The sequence below is a fragment of the Macaca thibetana genome, chromosome 3 (genome assembly GCF_024542745.1).
Source record: "Macaca thibetana thibetana isolate TM-01 chromosome 3, ASM2454274v1, whole genome shotgun sequence".
In the NCBI taxonomy this organism is placed as follows: domain Eukaryota; kingdom Metazoa; phylum Chordata; class Mammalia; order Primates; family Cercopithecidae; genus Macaca; species Macaca thibetana.
In genome coordinates, this window is record NC_065580.1 from 97,772,529 (window position 1) to 97,782,110 (window position 9,582).

Below are 9,582 nucleotides of genomic sequence, written 5' to 3' on the forward strand. Positions count from 1 at the left end.
TGGGCGATATATTTTTTAGTCCTTCCATAAATGGAAATACCATCCTTTCCCTCTACAGGTGAATGACATCTTGAAAGATGATAGCCTTTTTCTTAGAAAACCTGTGATATTATTTCAGATTCCTGTGCTGAGGAAAAGAAATCCGGTGTCAGCCTGCCTCTTTTGTGAGTTATTCATTCTGTCTAAAAGCTGGCAAGCTTTCCTTTTTATCCTTGGAGTCCAGGAATCTTACAGTGATATTCCCAGGGGTGTGCTTTCTATCACTGAACTTGCCAGTAATTTGGTATGCCCTTTTAAGCTGCAGGCTAAGGAATATTTCTTCCATTTGTTTAATCATTACCTCTCTTTCATTGGTTTTTCTCCCTTTAGAATTCCTGTTATTCACAAAATAGCTATCCTTTACGCCTTTTATCTTTTTTCCTCTATCTCTTTGTATTTTTGTTCTTGAGACATTTCTTTCTTTTGGCCTCTAATTTATACCTCCACAGTGACCAGCTATCCTTTCCCTCAATTCATTTACTAAATTTTTCAATGAAAAAAAGCATACTTTAATTTCCAAAATGTCATTTTATGCTATAATTAAAGACTGTGCTTTCATTACTTTTTAGATGACTTAAGTAACAGACTATTTAAGTAGACCCTTACTTTTACTAAGACCTAGTGGAGTTCTTCGGTCTTGTCACAGTTAACGATGTAGATGGAATCTTGGCCACCTAAACTCTGATCCACTTTTTCCTCCATCTGTGGGGCTATTCACAAGAAACAATTTTGATGATGTGCAAATAAAACTTGCTCTGTGGTTCTGAAGGTAAGGCATTTATTTCTGTTGACTTTTCTAAAAGTATGTAGGATAACATTTTAGAGTTCGTGGATGTATAATGAAAATAACCACATGAATTTGTGCTATGAGGATAACTCTGGAAGGACGGCCATCAGACATTTCTGATTTCCCTCAAATACTCTTTCCTAAATTTCACCAAGTTCCATTCTAATATGATTCATAGGTGGTGTCTCCGAATTGTCTCTGCTCCTCTTGTGATGACTTGAATCATACCACACGACAATTAAATGAAAAGGATAAAACTTTATGAGCAATTAGTCTCAAAGTCTCTCCACTCAAAACTTGTGTGGCTTTTGTGCCAACCTACTAGTAATAATTACGTATGGAAGTTATATTAGGCAGAGTAGATTTAGAGTGCAGTAAAGATTATGGAATGATATGGAGGGACTGGTTATTCCAGTGGAGAAGAATGAACATGCTTGTTTTGGGTCCTTTTCCAATTACACATCTGTCTCCTGGATTGGTATTAAAACATTCTGTTTTTTAGCATCCTGGGTGCTTAAATTATTTTATGTCTGTTACTTGATGTTCAAGGTATCCCACCAAGGTGGGGAGGAAGATTTTAAAAATTTATCTTGCTGCTTCATAGTCGGAAAATTGAAGCATAAAAAAGATACATATAGTGTCTCTTGGATCCAAGAAGGAAAGCAAACCATTTACTTTCAGGGCCATTACATTATCTCTTTGATTTTTGAGGACCTTTAAGCAAGAGATACAACATGCACTGCCTACATAACTTTTAGACCCAACTCACCACTGGTTCCCCCAACTCAAATCCACTGACATTTTCAACTCTTTCTTCTCTTTAATATTTTCATGGCGGCCGGGCGAAGTGGCTCACGCCTGTAATCCCAGCACTTTGGGAGGCCGAGGCGGGCGGATCACAAGGTCAGGAGATCGAGACCACGGTGAAACCCCGTCTCTACTAAAAATACAAAAAATTAGCCGGGCGCGGTGGCAGGTGCCTGTAGTCCCAGCTACTTGGGAGGCTGAGGCAGGAGAATGGCAGGAACCCGGGAGGCGGAGCTTGCAGTGAGCCGAGATTGCGCCACTGCACTCCAGCCAGGGGGACAGAGCGAGACTCCGTCTCAAAAAAAAAAAAAAAATATATATATATATATATATATTTTTTTTTTCATGGCATCTGATATTGGTGAATCTTACCCTTACCCTCCTGAAGCCATATCTTCCGCTGGCCTATGAGATATACTCCTTTGAGCATATCTTCTTATCCCTTTGATTACCTTCTGCTTCTTTCATTGGTTCTTTTTCCTCCTCTCATCATCTAAGACCAGTTCTTTTTTTTTTTTTTTTTTTTTTTTTTTTTTTTTTTAACAGAGTCTTGCTCTATTTCCCAGGCTGGAGTGCAGTGGAGTGATTAGGGCTTACTGCAGCCTCAACTTCCTGGGCTCAAGTGATCCTCCCACCTCAGCCTCCCAAATACACACCTGGGACCACAGGTGTGTATCACCATGCCTGGCTAATTTTTCAACTTTTCATAGAGATGAGGTCTCACTATGTTGCCCAAGCTGGTCTTGAACTCCTGAGTTTGAGTGATCCTCCCACCCAGCCTCCCAAAGTTCTGAGATTACAGGCATGAGCCACTGTGCTTGGCCCCAATTCTTGATAATGTGTTTGTTCATTCAGCTAATATTTACTGAACACTTATGATGTATCAAGTACTGTGCTAAAAGGTGGTCATAAAAGGGTGAACAAGAAGGTGATATTCATCTTCCTATAGCTCACATCCTAGTGGGGGAGGCAGACAATAAGAATACAAACATAGAGGCCAGGTGCAGTGGCTCAAGCCTGTAATCCCAGCACTTTGGGAGGCCGAGACGGGCAGATCACGAGGTCAGGAGATCGAGACCATCCTGGCTAACATGGTGAAACCCCGTCTCTACTAAAAATAACAAAAAAACTAGCCAGGCGAGGTGGTGGGTGCCTGTAGTCCCAGCTACTCGGGAGGCTGAGGCAGGAGAATGGCGTAAACCCGGGAGGCAGAGCTTGCAGTGAGCTGAGAGCTAGCCATTGCACTCCAGCCTGGCTGACAGAGCAAGACTCTGTCTCAAAAAAAAAAAAAAAAAAAAAAGAATAAAGGCCAGGCATGGTGGCTTATGCCTGTAATCTCAGCACTTTGGGAGGCCGAGGCAGGTGGATCACTTGAGGTCAAGAGTTCAAGAGCAGCCTGGCCAACATGATGAAACCCTGTCTCTACTAAAAATACAAAAATTAGCAGGGCACAATGGCACGTGCCTGTAATCCAGCTATTTGGGAGGCTGAGGCAGGATAATTGCTTGAATCCGGGAGGCGGAGGTTGCAGTGAGCCGAGATTGCGCCACTGCACTACAGCCTGGGCAACAGAGCAAGACTCTGCCTCAAAAAAAAAAAAAAAAAAAAAAGAATGAATAAGACCTAGTATTTGATAGCACAGCAGGCAACAGGGTGACTACAGTCAATAATAATTTAATTATTTAATAATTTAATTTGGTTATTTAAAAATAACCGAAAGAGTATAATTGACTTGTTTGTAACACAAAGGATAAATGCTTGAGGTGATGGATATCCCATTTACTCTGATACGATTATTATGCATTACATGCCTGTATCAGAATATCTCATGTACTCCATAGATACATATACCTACTATGTACTCACAAAAATTTTTTTAAAAAGGGAATTTGGTGACTTGGACTAGGGTGATGAGTAGTAACTTTATGCAGATTACTACCATACTTAATCTTCAACTATGATTGCTTCCCTTTCTCTCTTTTGATTGATAACTCCATTTGCTTGCAGTTGCATCTCCTCATGTCTAAACACTCAAAGAGCCTTTTAGTTTCCCAGTCCCTGGCTGATCCTTTCTCCATCCAGTCTTCCCATAACTGTCAAGACAATATCGCGGCTACCTTCCCTCATCCCTATGCAAGAACTGGCAATGGATTCTGAACAAACCGAAGTGATTCTGCTTTGTATTCAAGGAATTCTATCAGACGAACCAACTCTACTTGTACAACCATATGGCCTTATTAGTCTTGAAACACTACCTATTTCAACTTCTGGCTATGGCTTTGTTACTAATCTAAAAAGCGTCCATTATGCCTTCTTTCTATGTCAAACATGTTGTTAAACATGATGCTCTCACTGGTGTTCACTAAGTTAATCTTTACAAGCAACCCATGAGATTGGTTTTATTATCCTCATTTCTCTAATATAAAACTAAGAGTTAGAGAGGTTTCCTTGTTCAAGATAAAAAAAACTAGTAAGAGGCAGAGCTGGGATTTGAACCCAAGTTCTCTGATTCCACGTCCAGTATCCTTTCTTGAGCTTTTCTCTTGCAAACTCTCAATCTGTGATACTTTCTCTTTGGCTTTCTGTTGATGCACATCTACCTCTACTCTCCAACCCTTTCAAGAACTTTCTTGAAATTTGTCTCATATGGAAGTCTTTGTCATGTTTTCTCATGCTTTGAATATAGTTGAATTACAGACTCTTTTTTTTTTTCAGGAGACAGAGTCTCACTCTGTCACCCAGGCTGGAGTACAATGGCATGATCTCAGTTCACTGCAACCTCCACCTCCAGGGTTCAAGCAAATCTTGTGCCTCAGTCTCCTGAGTAGGTGGGATTGCAGGCATGCGCCACTATGCCTGGCTAATTTTTTTGTATTTTTAGTAGACACGGGGTTTTACCATGTTACTGAGGCTGGTCTCAAACTCCTTACCTCATGATCCACCCACCTCGGTCTCCCAAAGTGCTGGAATTACAGGCATGAGCTACCGTGCCCAGCCTACAGATTGTTTTGTTTGGTGACAATATCAATTGCAATTGGTTCATTGGCCTCCAGTAATTCTATTTCTCTACAACCTGTCTCTTCAACCAGATATCAGGATTCCCAAGGGCAGAAACAAGCAATATAGTCTTCCTTATTTTTTTGGTATTAGCTTTTAGTACTTAGAAAAATGCAGTTTTATTTACCCATAATTGTTGCTTGTCTAATAAATGGGTAAATAAAACAAGAACCTTGCATTAAATTCACGTATCTGGCTGCAGATAATTCTCCACATCCTTTGCTTTTATTCTTACTTTCACAGAATCTAAGTCCTAATAAGAACCATTTCCTTTTTTTTGGCAATAAAAATTCCAACATGTTCCCTATTGTGGTATCTTATTTGATAACCTTTCTAATTAGCGTTACATTTTAAATGCTTTTATAATGCCCCATTACATATTTGTCCAATAGTCCATGACAGTTCAGATATGTAATTGCTATTATGGATTACCTGGTGACCATCATTAAGTAATTAGAGAGACTTAAACATGTGTAGTGCTAATTAGGAAAGTTATCAACTATGGGCAGTTACGATAATAGGGAACATGATGATGATTTTGTTTTGGAACTGCAGTAAAAACATGGCTACAGGGAAATGGATGAATCTTTTGTGAATTTAGTGCCTGAGGAAGTTAGGAGCCATTTTAACAATGGAGAATTTGGCACAGCGGAAAGCAACTTTGCGAATTGTGCCCTTTTTGTCACTCCATTAATAACTGACTGTGACTGCCAAAATACTTCTCCTGGACTGTACTAGTGGAGCAAAAGGGGTCAAGCATGGAGCAAGACATACCCATAGAGGGCCCCTTAACTGCTCCCTTAGATCAGTGCCCCAAATCAATATCACTCTATTTTCCACCTCGCATTCACAGTCCCGTGATCTATTAGGCCTTTACTCAACATATTCTATTAAGTGGTGTGAGTTTTCCCCCTCATGAAAAAATAATGACTACTTTATTAAGAATCATCCAAGATTGCCCAAAGTTCTTACAAAGGCCACTTGACCCTGACCATTGTTTCAAACAGTTCTTGAAACATTGGAGAATTGTTACAGCATAAAAGCAAGGAACGTGACATGTTCTCCGAGGGAATGTGATATGCTTTTGGAAGGTTTCGTTTTTTTTGTAAAGAAATAGTATTTCACTATTCCTAAATGGTAAGAAGCAGGTTTAGTGGGACTGTGAGGGAGTAAACTAGTTGTTTAAATGCCATTTCAGAAACATATACAAAATGATATGTGACATTTTGTATGTATATGCACATTCTTCTTACAGGAAGGGCTACACTTTCATCAGATTTTGCCCTTGAGCCTTTGGTAAGCTGGGACATAGATGCACATTACATGCCAGGCACGAAGGAACAGTACCATGTAAGAGACTTAGGATGCTCTATTGTTAGTATTACTAAAAAATAATCATAGCTAAAATTCGGCTCGTGACACAAACATTTTTAGGCCAAGTATGCTTCTGCTGTGCGACTCTGCTATCTGAGACAAACATTCTAACCTCCCAGAGCTACCTCTCCTAATTATATGGCAAAGAGCTATGGAGACTTCAGGGTCATCTCAAGGTCATTATTGTCCTGTTGGCTGCCTGGAGACCTCTCTGGGGTCTTGGGAGAAAAAGAGAAGATGGTGGATTTTGACTCCTCAACCACAGAATGTTCCAGAGTCCCTTTGCCACCTTATGACTCAGGCAGTCATGACTTCTTCATGACTTCAATGTTTGGGTAGGTTCAAGGCACATCTTGCTGGAACAGGGGTAGTTGTCCTCTGAAGTGATTGTGGGGCTGTTGGTTCATATGGAGCTGTATATACGCTTTAATCCCCCTTTCCCTCCCCATCCAGGCATAGCTGGTGACCAAAACTGTGTGTTCAGACACTTGAGCTTGCCACTTGATTTTATTCAATCTTGTCCACGAACGCACTAATTTCAGGGCCTGGGAAATTTCTGACTTCTTCATACATGAACTTTAGAATGAGATTAGCAAAGTAAAGATGGACATTGTGGCAGGTATGTTCTCTTTCAGGTTAGATAAAAACGTCTTCATATATTCCTCCTCTTCCCCAAATTGAGCATCTGTTTATGTGTGACTGGGCAGCTTTGCCCTCCTCTATTAAAGTTGGAGCTATTTCCTGGTTAATTCTTTCCTCTCTTAATTTGGCAGACATCTGTGGCATGCTGCTGTGTGCATGGTGCAGACTGCCATGAAAGACATAAGCAGGGCCAGTGCACTGCCCTGCCCTGGGCTATTGGAGAAGTAGCTCATTTCATGGGAAGTTTGTTAATGTAAGCACTGAACAACAACTCAAGGCAGTGTTAGGGGAGGTATAACCAGGCTGTTAAAGATCATGATATTCTCCTGAAGAAGGTGGGGCTTGACCTGAGTCTTGAAGGATGGCAGAGAGTAGGCAAGGAGGACATCTCAAGTGGGGGAATTAGTGTAAGCTAAGGAATGAGGTTAATGAATACAGTGTGTGTATGTGTGTGTGTGTGTGTGTGTGTGTGTGTGTGTGTGTGTTTAAAGCAGAGGAAAGCAACAAGACTAGACAGGAAGGTAAACCAGGAATAGATCATGGGAGATCTGGAATTTTATGTGCACTTCAATCTTGATCCAATAGATCATGGACATTATTAGAGAGCTTATTAATAGGTTGAGGGAAGAAATCTGACACCCGTAAAGCACCCATGATGTGCCAAGCTCTGTGCTTGGTCTTTTACTTACATAAATAATTTCATCTCAAAATTACCTCCCCAGGAAGCATCTTCATTTTTCAGCTGGGAAAACTAACTTTAAGAAATGTTTTTATTGTGGACTATTATGTGCCTCTTGATAAAAGTACAAAAATCACCCATAAAGTATTCTTGCCAAAAATAGAGCTTCTATGGCGTCAAGTCTCTAAACACTACCAATAGTTTACAGGCCAGCAGAGAACAGAGGAGCATGTTAAATGATACATGAAATACAATCCAGAACACCAGACAGTACAGGATGAAAACAATAAAAAAGATTAAGAAAATTGGAAAATTACAAACATATACAAAAGAGAAAATAGTATAATGAACTCTCTATGTATCCATCACTTAGCTTCAGCAATTGTCAACTTATGGCCAATCTTGTTTCATTGATATCCCCTCTTTTTTTTTTTTTTTTTGAGACAGAGCCGAGTCTCACTCTGTCACCCAGGCTGGAGTGCAGTGGTGTCATCTCAGCTCACTGCAACCTCCGCCTCCCGGGTTCACGCCATTCTCCTGCCTCAGCCTCCCGAGTAGCCGGGACTACAGGCGCCCGCCACCACGTCCGACTAATTTTTTGTATTTTTAGTAGAGACGGGATTTTGCCGAGTTAGCCAGGATGGTCTCAATCTCCTGACCTTGTGATCTGCCCGCCTTGGCCTCCCAAAGTGCTGGAATTACAGGAGTGAGCCACCGCACCCAGCCGATATCCCCTCTTATCATCCCTCCAGTAATTATCTTGAAGGAAATCCCAGTTGTCACATCTCTTCAGCCACAAATATTTCAATGTATGTCTTTAAAAGATAAAGACTCCTAAAAAAATAACTACAGTGGGAGGCTGGGCGCAGTGGCTCATGCCTGTAATCCCAACACTTTGGGAGGCTGAGGTGGGCAGATCATAAGGTCAGGAGTTTGAGACTAGCCTGACCAACATGGTGAAACCCCGACTCTACTAAAAATACAAAAACTACCCAGGTGTGGTGGCACGTGCCTGTAATCCCAGCTACTCAGGAGGCTGAGGCAGGAGAATAGCATGAACCCGGGAGGTGAAGGTTGCAGTGAGCTGAGATTGCGCCACTGTACTCCAGCCTGGTTGACAGACCAAGACTGTGTCTTGGAAAAAAAAATAACCACAGTACTATTATCATTGCTGAATTAATAATAATTCCTTAGTATCAGTGTCATCAAATATCCAACCATTGTTCACGTTCTCTTGATTGTCACATATATTAAAAACAAATAATTTCTTTTGTTTCAATCACAATCCAAATAAAGCCTATACGTTGAAAGTGGTTGTTATGTCTCTTAAGTCTCTTTTAATTGAAAAGCTCCTCCTCCCTTTCCTTTTTTTACCTTGGAGATTATTTGTTGAAGAAACCAGGATCTGTCCTGAGTATCTGCACATTCTGAAGTTGGCCGATGCATGCCCTTCTTTGGTGCAATGTGTTTCTCTCCCCTTTGATTTCCTGGAAACTAGTAGTGATAGCTGTTTACAAGGGCTCAATCACATTCCAAGTCCATCTTTTGGTGACAATACTTAGAGGTAGTGATGTGTATTTTCCTGAGGAGGCACAAAGTGGCTAATTGTCTCTCCTTTTATAGTTTATCTAATTTAAGCAACTCTGTAGCTAGGAAGTGGAGGAGCACTGAGAAGTTGACACTGAGGTCTCTGGTTCCAAACCTGTGCTCCAGCCGTCTCCTCCCATCGCCTTCTGAGATTAATCTGACCAGGAAGGATGGAAAGGATCCATGGGGATGGAGGCTGGGAGCAGGGGGAGACAAATCCATCTCCACATTGATGTGCTGGACACTCCACTGGGCTCTAGCAGGCAGCTGTTGCAGTGATCCAGAAAGACAGGGACAAGGGTGACCACAGAGACTGTCATCTCTCTGAGAAGGAAGGTGCAAACCGCAGGTCCTATTTTGATTCCTGTAATTATATTCAAAGGAGTCCCAGTACCTGGTTATGCAGAAACCTCTAGGTTTTGGTGATTTTTGAATGCTCACCCGAACTCTAGGGGATAACAGAGGAATCAGAATTACCCAGAACTGTTACGGAGAATTTTGGTGACTTTAAAAATCTTTATTTCTTTGTACTGCATCTTTTGGATATTTGGAAAATTTTGGAAAAGATGGAAAAATTTTTCTTCTTAAATTGTATAGGCTTACTGCTTTT